The 13,096-nt window shown below is 35.1% G+C and overlaps 1 protein-coding gene across 6 annotated transcripts in view; it reads left to right on the forward strand.

Annotated features, from left to right (window-relative positions):
- Positions 1-13,096, forward strand: part of Dlc1 (DLC1 Rho GTPase activating protein) — a 470,384-nt gene that overhangs the window by 161,892 nt on the left and 295,396 nt on the right. The window lies entirely within an intron of this gene.

Here is a 13,096-nt window from a genome sequence, read left to right on the forward strand (position 1 = left end):
TACCATCCTTCCTACCTCCATACCCCCTCCCCTCTTTTCACTCCCTTCTGTCTGATCCAAAAGTTTTTTCTTTCTAGATTTGTTATCATCAAAATAGATCAAGGAAAGAAATAATTATGTTAAAGGCAAATGATATATATCCTAACATTTTAATTGCCAGTGATTTTTAGAAGTTTTAAATGATGGGTTTTCATGGTCAGTAAGCAAAAGATTAGTTAATGATGATGCTAAATCACTGTACTTTTTAACCAGAAATATAATTATCAGTCTATACTAGAAAGACCCATTGGATAACTATAAAAATTTTACAGAATACATCCAAGAACTCGAATTGTTGTGAAAGACCTTCTTCCTATAAAAATAATATGGTGGTCTTTCCACCACATGGAGCTCCCTGTGTAGAAACTAGTTATTCGTGTGGCCTGAAATTGTGCATATTAATCTGTATTTTCCATTTCATTTATAAGATAGAACCACTTTGTAGGTCAAAAACAGTAAGAAATTGACAAATTATTATGGTTTAACCTAAAGATGGAGTCTGTTTCCTTCCTACTTTTCTTCTTTCCTATGTCTTAAAACAAAGTATCATCAAGTGTTTTGCACAGTTTAGGAATAAAATTTCAAATCCCTGTTTCGTGCTTTTACAATTGTAGTTTCACTGTTGTTTTTAATGAACATTCACTTTATGTAATAATAATAATAACAACAACAACTAATCTAGTTTCCCAACATACACTTGTTAGGAATTCCACATTATTAAGAAAAATGGGTAGATTTCCTTGTTCCTCTCCAAATTCCATGTTCTAGCTCCAAGGATAAGTGTTCTTCCAGATAATTTTTGTACCTATTTATATTTACACATAAAGAATTTTGCTTTGGGCAAATGTGTCTGTGTCTGTGCTCTCACATGTGTGCGTGTTTGGTACTATAGTACATGCAGTAGTGTGATCCTTCACCTCTTTCTCCCCTGAATAGACCCAGTTGGAGTGCTTTCCTTATAAATAGAAGATTCTCAACAGAATCCCAAGTTCTGTTGATTAGACTCTGCCCTGTACAAGGAAACCAGAGTGAAGCACTGAGTGGGGGCTGATGGGTGACCTGTACTTTGCTCTGTTAGCAGTGAACCTGGGCACAGGATGACATCCACCACAAGAGGCATTTTTCTGACTCACAATGAAGCTCTATATAAGTTACTCTTGGCTCTGTCAGTGCAAGTACACCTATTTCATTACATGCATCTACTATCTAGTAGTCAAGGAAAAATAGTACTACAGTTTATTAAGTTAAACAGTTTTCTATTGATAGCCGCTTGAGTTATTTCCTGTTCTTTGGTCACTGGAAGAAAAATGTTTCAGTGAATACTATTGGGCCTACTATTTCTGTTTGTGCATAAGTAATTTTTTAGGACAGGTATCTAAAATTAGAATTACTAGGTTGAAGAATATGCCTTACTTTAATTTTATAGATATTTTCAAAATAGCCTCCAAAGAGGAAAAAAAATATTTTCAAAATACTGTCAACTTTGAGTGTGGTCAAGATTTGGTTTTTGGTTTTTGTTTTGTTTTGTTTCTTTTTCATTTTTGACAATCTGTCAGATGAAAAATAATGATTCTCTTTCTTTATTTAATAGGCATTTTTTATATTACCAATGAGGTCCTAGGGCTTTAAATCATTAGGAATTCTTCTATGAAGAGCCTCTTTGTTTGTACTGACCATTTTGATTATTTATGTCTATTTATAATTTCTTTATTTGCTGTTACTTATGCTCTAAATATTTTCTTCCAGTCTATAATTGTCTTTGAACTTTTATCAATTTTCCCTTTATGAATATTTTATACAGTGTATTGTCTCAGAGAAAGTTCAGATTTTTTTTTTTTAATTGGGGAATGAGCCCAGGGGCACTTAACGATTGAGCCACATCTCCAGCACTTTTTATATTTTATTTAAAGACAGGGTCTTGCTTAATTTCTTAGGGCCTTACTAAGTTACTAAGGCTGGTTTTGAACTCACAATCCTCCTGCCTCAGCCTGCAGAGCCATTGGAATTACAGGTGTGTGCCACTATACATAGTGAAAGTTCATATATTTTAAAAAGATTTGATCATTTCCATTTGTAGACGGATTTTAAAACCAAGGCATACTTTATCATTTGTGGGTAAAATATTACAGTAGCTGGCATTTGCTTAAAATACTGTTTGAAAATTTAAAGAAAGTTAAATAAAGTTGACTAAATACTGGTAATTTTAGACTGATACACAAATTAGAGTTTATTATATTTCTCTATTATGTATGTATTTATACACACAGAGTTGTCCATAATAAAAAGATTTGGAGGTTGTTTGCCTTTATTATATTAATTTTGTTTTCAATAGACTTTTTAGAGAAATTTTAAGTTCCCATAAAAATTTATCGGAAGGTGCAAAGATTTCCTCTACCCCCTGCCTGGAACATGCATAGCCACCCCACTACCAGTATCCTGCTCCAGAGAGGTGCATTTGTTATAATCAGTGACACTGGGATCAGTATCACTCAAAGTACAGAGTTCACATGAGGATTCACTCCTGGTGTTTATTGTGTATGTTTTGACAAATATATGATGATATACATCTGTTACTATGGTATCAAACAGAATAGTTTCACTATCCTAAAAATCCTCTGCTCTGTACCTACCCATTCCTTCCTCACCCTTAACTCCTGATAACCACTATCTTTTTACTGTCTACATAGTTTGCCTTTCTAGAATTTGGTGTTGCTGGAATCTTATCATCTATGATATTATGAGATGGACTTTTTTCAATTAGTAATATACTGTAAGTTCCATTGATGTCTTCTTGTGGTTTGATAGTGCATTTCTTTTCTAGCAATGAATAATATTTCATTGTCTAGATGTGTTGCAGTTATCTGTTTGCTTATTGAGGGATGTGTTGGTTAGTCTGAGCTTTAGGAATTACGAATAAAACTGTTATAAACATGCATGTGCAAGTTTAGGGTTGTTGTTTTGTTTGGATTAAGTTCTCAACTCATTTGGATAAATACCATAGAGTGTTCTCGCTGGATTGCATGTTTTCCTGTCTTTCTTTTTGTTTTTTTAAGAATGAACTTTGCAAATTCAAATTTTAAAAAACACAAAAAAACCCATGGGGTTTGGGGTTTGGACTCCTTTGAAGAAATCATAAATTGATTCATAGAATTAATACTTTATTCACTCATTCAACAAACATTCTTGTGTGATGATTACTTCCCAACTATTTGCTCCGGATTCTCGGGTTATATCAGTGAACAAAACAGGTCATGATTGCAGTCCTGGTGGGGCTGACATCCTAGTGGGGAAACAGACGGAATACATAATAAATTAGTTATAAAGTATGTTGAAACTGTCCTCTACGAAAAGAAAAATTCTCTTTCCATTTTTTCTTTCTTCTTTTACATCCTTTGATGTCACTTTGGTTTTCATGTAACAATCTGGCTCATTTCTTGATCAGTTACTTTTACACATTCTTATAACCTTGGTTGCTATTGTGATTTAGTTTTTATTCTATTCCACATTTTAAATGATGAATAACAGTGGCCAACACTGTTCTTGGGTTTGTCTGTGTTGAGCCAAATTGTTTTATTTGTTCTAACAGATTATCAGATTGTCAGATTGTTCTCTGGAATTTTCAAGGTACAAATCCTCTTCCCTTGTGATATAATCATCTACATCTTGTTGTCACTATTGATTTTATTGCACTGACCAGGACCTGAAGTTAACTCGAATATGTGATAGCAGACTTTTTTACTTTTTCCTAATGTTATAGAAATATTTCCAGTGCTCCATTCACTATTATCCTCAATGTTTGCTCTAAGTGCTGGACACTTAATCAGGTTAAGAACATTGCCATCTAAGTCCTTGTTACTTAAAAGAGTTATTAATTATTATTTCTGTTTTTAACCACTAGTAGGTGATTTAAAGTAGATTTTGGATGTTATAAACACCCTGTTTAACATTTGCTTGTTGACTTGTATTTTTCCCTTTAATCTGTTACTATGGGTATTAACAGATTTCTTATTGTGGAATTCCTCTGGGTGAAAATCTGATTCCTGCTGTCTTAATTTTTGTCAGAAACTGTAAAAGGGTTTCCTCTGTAATCTTTTACAGAGCTTACCAACCCCAGCTATGCTATGAATAAATCCATGAATCTTTTAAAAATGGTAGCTTGACCTCACCCACCCCCACTATATCAGAAAGTTGTCAATGGAGGTTAGCATGTGGAAGTGTTCAAAGCTATACAAGGATGCCAATCATTCACCAGTATTGACTACTGCTGGTCTCATGTGTGGATTAGAGATTCTCACTATGAAGCCCCCAGTAACAGCAGCATTACCTGAGACCTTGTTAAAAATGCAGATGTTTCATTTCCATCTGCCACCTACTGAATCAGCAGCTGCCTGATGATTCTGATGCACACTAATATTTGAGGACTCCTGAGAGCACAATTTTTGACAGACTGGTAGAAAGAAAAGAGGAAGGGATAGATAGAAGGAAGGAAGAAGCAAGAAACATTAACCAGATTGGTTTGGCTGTTTAATACATAGATTAATGACAATAAGAAGGTGCCACCTATATATGACTAAGTATCTGTTTTTAATCTACATCTATTCATTTCAGATATCCAAATGTATTTTGGCGGGGGTGTACCAGGGATTGAATGCAGGGTGCTTAACCACTGAGACACATTCCTATCCCTCTTTATTTTTTTTAATTAGAGACAGGATCTTGTTAAATTGCTTACAGTTGCTGAGGCTGGTTTTGAACTTGCAATCCTCCTGACTCAGCCTCCTGAGCCTCTGGGATCATAAGAGGAAGATTGTGGGGTGTGCCATCGCACCCAGCTCCAAATGCAATTTGATTTGTATGAAAGATACATCATTTTGAGTCCACCTGTAGAGTTGAAGGATGCACCTTCTAGGACTAAAAGAGTTAATTAATTCTTGGGCAAAAAGAAGAAGAGGTTAATTGAATCTTCATACACTAATTTTCCCATTAACCGAGTCTGTATCTATGGGAAAGTCTTCAATGAAAAAACATATAATGGCAAAAAAAAAATTTACTCTTAAGATACTCATTCATGGAAGATCTAATACAAAGTATTAAAAATGAAAGTAAATTTAAAATTCTTAAAAGATCACAAGAATAGTCTCATGCATTTTTTTCATTTTTGTTTCTAAAGAAAACCCAAAAATGGTAACTTGAAGATTTTTCTAGAATTATAACACAAAATAAAGCACTGACAAAAAATAAAATTTCCATTCACTGGAGTTGTATGACTAAAAGGGCAATTACTGGGCATTCATTCAAGGAAACAACCATGTGAAAGAGCTGTCCATGGCAGTGACATGCACTTGAAGCTGTTTCCATCAGTCCCTCCAGGCAGGGAGAACTGCTTAAGTTTAAGCAGCACCACTATGTGGATCAAAAATAAAGATGCCAGATAAAATACAGGATGCCTAGTCACATTTTACCTTCAGACAATGAAATGTCTTTGTATCACTATGGCCAATGAAATATTGTCCCTTATAACATTAGGAAAAACTTATACAAATATTTATTTTTTACTTCCCTGAAGTTTAATTATAACTGGACATTCCCTAATTTCATTTGCTAAATCTGAAAATCTTTGTTGGAAAATAGAGAATGTGACATATTTGAGAAGCCAAAAGAAGCTATATACCTGTAGCACAGCATTTCCTAAAATACAGTATTGTTTACATGAGATTACATTAGTTAGCAGATAGTCTTTTTTATAATTTTATAGTTAAAGTATGTTAAAAACACGCCAAATTTCCACTTATATGTATTACATACACACAGTTGCTGAGGCTGGTTTTGAACTTTCAAAGTTTAAATGAAAATACATTTAAACTTTAAAAATATTAAGGAAGATATAGTGGTTAGATTCAGGATGATTGACATTTAAGAATCAAGGAGGGTGATGAGAGATACAACTAGAAAAGTCAACAACAGTCAGATCTCAGAGAACTTTTTAAAAATTAGGTGATGTTTTCAAAGGAAAAGAATAAAATTTTAGCTATGTCTGTCTTTATTGTTCACAGCAAAGATCATCATAATAATCCTGAAAACAGTAGAAATTTAATGCAAAACAGATATGTTCCTTAAGTTTTCAATTCAGGACAGAACCTGTTTTTTAAAAAACCTGTGGCCAAGCAACAAACCATTTGAGAATTATTTGAAAGAACAAAAACTGCCAGGATTTTAGATACCACATAAACATGACCGAATAGAACAATCAGCTCAGAAAAGGCATACCTTATGCTGTAGCTATGTTTAGTGACCCTGCATACCAATCTCCAACTTCAGCACATAAATTGAAGACCTACCTCAGAATACTTACCAAATTATTGACAGAAATTATATGCCAGTCTCAAAAATGGGACTCTGAAGTGCATAGAGAAAGTCATCTGCAGACTTCTCTTGGATACAGAGGAATCGCTGACCATCAGTTCTCCCCAGGTGACACCTGCCCTTCTGCACACTCCTAAGGACAAGCTGCATAATTGTCCTTTGAAACTGGGACAATTATTTAGAAAACTGGGGAGGCAATTTACTAAAGTTCCAGCTAAGAAACATGCCATTTGAAGCCTAATTGGAATTTTTAAAAAGCCAAAAAATAATAATTTTCATCAGGCCTTGTAAATGGAAGCAGATTAATATAGGGTAAATATAAACCCTTGCTCTGAAGCCATGATCATTAGTTAATAATTACATGTCAGTTAAAAGATTCCTTGTAGCAACTTTAAATAACAATATCATTCATCCATCTCTACCATCTAATATTATAACGATATTGGCACATTATTATTAATTTAAAATACTACATAAAGAATTTGGGGTCAAACAGACTATATCTGGCAAATAGAAGATAGTTGTTGGTTTGTTTTATTTTCTCCTAGTCTACAGAAATTCATATTGAAACACAGCAGAATAAAAATTTAGGCGGTCATGTTTAACTTCCCCAAAAATTCTAACATAGGATAATTATATTATCTTTAGCTTCTGACAGTTAATTCAGATGAATATCTCCATTGCTCCTGAAAGAAAAAAATAACTTTTTAGTTCTTTAAGCAGGATATTATTTTAAGAAAGGAAAGTGTAGAAAGAGGAATTTATTTTCAAATGAAATATATAACACTAATAGGAGATTTCATACTTGTCCAGCTGGCTGCAGATCAAATAATTCAGGATGAAACTGATCCAAGTCTTTTGCTAAAAGGGTCCCTTTCTTTTATGGGTGAGGAAGGAGTATTAGCAGCCCAGAATAGCCAGGAAGATGCATATGGAATTGAAGACAGTGCTGGGGCCAGAACCTTGAATTAAGAATCAGGAAGTCTAAGTTCTATTCCTGGCCCAGCCTTTAATTTATTATGGCTATCTATGTGATGCCACAGCTCACTGACAAGCAGGGCATTCAGGCAACACTGTTATTTGCTCAGCTAACACTGTTGGAAGCACTGGGTATTTTACTGAATTTTTTGTTCTCTTCCACATGCTTGGCATTAGGAGAACAGAGCCTGTGTATGTGTCCAGTGGACACGCTCTTTTCTCTAGACTTCACATTTCTCCAGTCTGTAAAATGTCTGGTAACCTGTACCTCCTGCCCACCACCTTGTGTGTGTGCTGTGATTTCTTCTGTTCAATTAAGAGCACTGGAGAACAGTGTTGGGATTGTCTTCCCCAAAGGGAAACAAAGAAGGAGAGTGGAGGCTCCTGTCTAAGTCTTACAAGTTCAGAGATACTTAGAAAGAATGACCCTTAAAAACCCTATTTATCTCCCCCAGATAGCATGACAGTTAAAGTAACGGCACTGCCCAGTGCTAAATAGCTCTTCAAAGTAAATTAGGAGCATCATTTAGATTTCCAGATGCTCACCACATGGCTTAGCCAGACTAAGTTTTGGACAAGGAATCAAATTGAATAGAAGTTTCTTTTCAAAAATTCTTTTTAATTTGTTCTTTTTAGTCATACATGACAGTAGAATGTATTTTGACATATCATATAACCGCCCATTTCTGTGGCTGTGAATGGAAGTTTCTATCCTGACTTGCCTGGTCTCTACTGACCTGTGTCTAAAAGAGGTATAACTGGCTATTTCTTCCCCTGCAGTTACATATATTATCTACACTTTGACAACAGCTGGTTGCAGTCTCAAGGCAACAGGAAGTTTCTGTCTTAGCACTACACAGGCACGTACTAGGAAAAGAAGACATATATCACACCGTTGACTTAAGTTCAGCTCACAGTTAACTAAATGTTTTTTCCTCATTAAAAAAGCAGACTCTGGTTGTCCCATTAAGAATAGCCTGTTTGTGTTCTAAACAGGCACTAGATCCTTAGGCTGAGTGAAAGAGGGTACACAGAACATGGGGCAGCACTTCTCTCTTCCACCCTGGCCAGAGAACACACAAAGTCATGTATTTCATTCCAGGCACCAACCATTAATTAGATAATTGACAGAATTCTGTCATGTTCAGAGAAGAATAAACAGAACTAATAAAGATTTGAAAACGTGTCATGTGAGAAATGATGAAATGAACTATGGCCTGAGCATGTAGCTCAGTGGTAAAGTGTGTGCCTACCATGTGAAGGTCCAGGGTTCCATCCTCAGCACCACCCACCCCACAAACAAGGAACTGAGGATGTTTCCCCTAAAAAGGAAAAAGATGAGCACAATGTAGTTCTTCATATATTTGAAATGCTGTTTTGGGAACAGACACCACTTATTCTGTCTAGTTCTGGAGGGAAAAAAAACTGGGAACTCAGAGTAAGACAAAATTTTACTTTTTACAGTTTTAAAAATTATAGCTGCACTTATATAAAATAGGTTGCTTCCTAGTCAACAGTAAATACAACACGTAGTACAAACATACAACAGATCTTTGAAAATTGTTAAATAAAAATTTAAAGAACTGGACAAGAGAGCTTCAAAGGTTTTGTTTGTTTGTTTGTTTGTTTGTTTTTTCCAATTGATTGTTTCAGTCATTGGAGCTCTTCAAAAACAATGTTCCTGCAAAAACAAAAACCAGACTGCAAGAGTTGAGAAGAGTACACATGATACCCATGAGGGCATTAATTTAAAATGTTATGTATGGAACGAAAACAAAATGGAATGTTGGAGAGACCAGGGCAGAGTGTGAGACAGCCAGGTTCTGGGCTCAGATTTACCAACGCAGGATTGACTTGGACTTAGAATATCCCTAGAGTTCAGTTTCCTCATTGGCAAAATCAGGACACTGGAGCTGGTAACTGCAATTCTGAACTCCTGTATTTCTTAGCTGTTGGGTGGGGTATCTAAGAAAGATACTGGAAAGCTTAAAGATGTTTTGACTTATTCAAAATTATAAATATAATGTAAATCATAATGAATTTTTTAAAACATTACAAAAATATCTTTCATTGCCAGTGTGTAATGAGAAATCTAAAAGTTTATGAGACAATAACTCAGTAATTTTCTCACATGCTGCTAGTGGTCTCCATTGCACAAAGAGTGACGTTTACCACTTGACCATGAACTCCAAAGCAGATGATGCTCTGGCTCCCATTTGGCTCCAGCCTCACTTTGCAGGAGCCTTCACTCCCTCTTCCTCCCACGTGTCCTCCTTCACATACCTAGCCTTTTTTCTGATCTCCTTATTGACCAAATTCATTCATTTCCATCTTGTTATCATTGTATCACTCCTTACTCCACCTGAAATACCAATTTCCCAGTTCTCTTTCTCCTCATCCCCTCTTTCCTCCTCTTCTCCTCCTCCTCTCCTTCTCTCCCTCCCTCCCTCCCTATCTCCATATACCTCCATCATCTCTTCCATCTCATCCCCCACCTCGACTCTCTCTTCTGCAGAAAGCTCTTTTCTGACTATCCTGTATAAAGTAGGGCACTCCTCCTACAGTTACTTATATATCATTACCCTATTTTTTTATACACTTGTTCCCATTTGAGGGTATTTATATGTGAATTTTTTAATGTTCATTGTCTATATTCCCATAGTTGGTGATATTATTCAGGAAAACAGGGGTCTTATCTGTCTTGTTCAGTGATGGATATTTAGTCCCATTAGTAATATTTTGCCTATAAGCAAATGAGACAGACTATGTCTCAAAATAAAAAATTTTAAAAGGGCTGGAGATATAACTCAGTGAGAGGGTGCTCCTTCGTTCAAAACCAATGATGATGATGATGATAATAATAATGCTGATTTACCCAGAACAGCTGTAATGAAAGTAAAGAAGAAAGGAAATATGGGAGGGAAGAGAATTAACACCTTGGCCTTGATTTGAAATCAATACTGATTTCATGGATAGGTGATTTCACTTATTAAGCTTTCTCTTCATGGATTGTTGTAACAGAATGAAATTAAATCTCCATTGAAGAAGTCAACATAGCCAAAATCTGCAAACACACTCTCTGTTTTCAGGTGTGAGCTAATTTCCAGAGTTTAGACGTGGATATATGAACTGTTAGAACTTTAGAAATAGTAATACCTATGATTTCAAAATAAGGCCTAATGATTTTTAGCTGAAGTATCAGATCTATAGCTGGTCCATCTTGCAAGGTTTTATAAATGTGCAACACAAGAAATACTTGACACGCCAGGCTGAATATAAATGGTGAACCCTGAGGTATCCCTGAAAGAAAGGGAAAAGAAACAGGGCTATTTCTCTAAAACTGTATCATAGAGGGGCTGGGGATATAGCTCAGTTGGTAGAGTGCTTGTCTTGCATGCACCAGGCTCTGGGTTCAATCCCCAGCCCTAAAAAAGAAGAAAAAACCACAATTCTGTATCATAGAGCAAGACTGTTTGGTTTTAGCCTTTTGGCAAATCATTGAAAGCATTTAATGCTCATCCAATGGATTTGAAAATGTTTTTAAAGCATAAACTCAGTATCCAGTTAATTCAAAGACAAATTCGTTTTGAGACTACTGCTGATAAGCCCAAGATAGCTTCAGGGTGTATTGCTGTGTCCAACATTAACTTAGTAGCTGGAAAAATATGAAGATATATTTTCTAAGGCTTGGGAGGCATTATTTCACAGGCTTCTATTGATTTCATTGGTATTTGTCCTGAAAATGTATTACATGTGCAGTGTATAACTTAATTCTAAATTGTTTGCCAGGTAGAAAAACTTAATCTTTGTCCTTGAGGATATAACTGACAAATAAAAGACAATTACACAAAAACCATATGTGGATAAGAAGATGCAAAGAAAATCATCTTGTCAAGGACAACTATAGTTTAATAGAGAAGGAAATTATATAAGCAAAAACACTGGAAGAGTCATTAAGGGGACTTAATTACTATCCAGCCAGACTTCCATTTGGGGGACACTTACAAGGGTATTAAATGGAATAATCTCTAATTTTTCTGGGACTTTCTTTTAGGTTATAAGCACTATAAATAACCCTCCTTTGATATAATAATGTTCTATCATGTTGAGAGATATTACATAAAGTTTCAGATTTGTTCGCAAATACCATATATACTTTTAAGCACAGTAAAACTTTATGATAACCAAAGTTCATGATTCTCTGTCAGAGCTTAATCAGCAGGGACAATGGGAAGAAACTGAAACCATAATAATTGTTAGTATTCTGAAGGAATTGGGTCATGGCATAAAGTTCTTAATTTATTCTCTAAAGCAATGTCTTTGTGGAAACAGGAGTAATTCGTACAATATGTGTTAATCCGTTAAACCAAGTTCAAGTTCTTTTTTTTAAAAAAAGAAAATTTACCTAATATTAGCTTAAGTAATTAATTCTCTGACCAACTTAATCTTGTAAACTAATTATTTTACCTCTGAAAAATAATGCCTCTGTAAGATTAGCAATCTGCTCTGGTTGTTTAAGGCATAGAGATTCCTGTAGAATTAGATTAATCCGTGAAATTACCCTGTTATTTGGGAGTGCCTCCCAATGGGAAATTTGAAAGGATTAGAAGAAATGCCAAAAGCACAATAGAAGGTCTGATTCAGGCAGTCATCACATTCCTCCCATGACTAATGTCATCAGGGAAACAAAGCCCCAACCTGCTACCCTTGTGTAGACATGCCCTAAGGATCACATCATGATTATTTCCCCTTTGAAGTTGGCCACTTGTGGTCCTTTCAAAGCTGGTATCACCAAATAAATATCTTGGACAGATGGGAGGTTGGCAACTCCAAATGATGATTTATCTCAAATGGGCTTGCCCTCAGTCCACAAGTCTCTCAATAGATTTTGCTTCTAAAGAACCTACCTTTGTTTTCCATGGTCTTTTTCCTTCTTACTACCCAAGCCTGATCCCAAGAACACTGCAAAGAATTTGGAAGACTCCTGATACTAACTAACTTGATTTGAAGGAGTAATAAAGAACCATTTCCAAGTAAACCTACAAGGACTGTGAGAAGCTTTAGCTGCTCCAATAGACCAGCACATTTCCAGAATTATAAGTCTGTATTCCAGAGTACTCAGAATAAGAAATCAATGATATATATACATATATATATGTATATATGTATATATATCACACATCATGTATATGACTTTCTTTTAAGTTATAAGCACTATAAATACCACTCCTTTGACATAACAATGTTCTGTAATATTGAGATTTTATATATATATATAGTCAGTGACATATGACTTAGTTTGAAGTAGTAGTAAGTAAATGCTCCATTCAAGAAAAATTGCCTGCTGAACAAACCAAACACTTTCCTTGCTTCCATCTAGTTTTTTGTAAATTCAGAAATATTCTGTCAAAAATATTCTCTCACATACATTCTTAACTGTCTAGCCACACACACAAAAAAAAAATGATTAGTAGCTTGTAAATAATCAATTTGTACTGTGCAAAAAAAGAAAACTAATATATCTTTTCTGAAGGCTAATTAACTGGCAATGGGGAAACATGTATCAGCATCATTGTTATTACACTTTTTTCATATCTTTAATATTCATGTAAAATGCTTTCTTGGCACTAGATCAGTATCCTCCCCATGAAGAGCCCATTGATGATGCAGAATAGAACTTCCCTTCCTCCTTAAGTAGAACACTGCCTATTATCCA

The sequence above is a fragment of the Marmota monax genome, unplaced genomic scaffold (genome assembly GCF_021218885.2).
Source record: "Marmota monax isolate L192 unplaced genomic scaffold, Marmota_monax_Labrador192_F-V1.1 WCK01_AAM20220418_F8-fsc00332, whole genome shotgun sequence".
NCBI lineage: Eukaryota > Metazoa > Chordata > Mammalia > Rodentia > Sciuridae > Marmota > Marmota monax.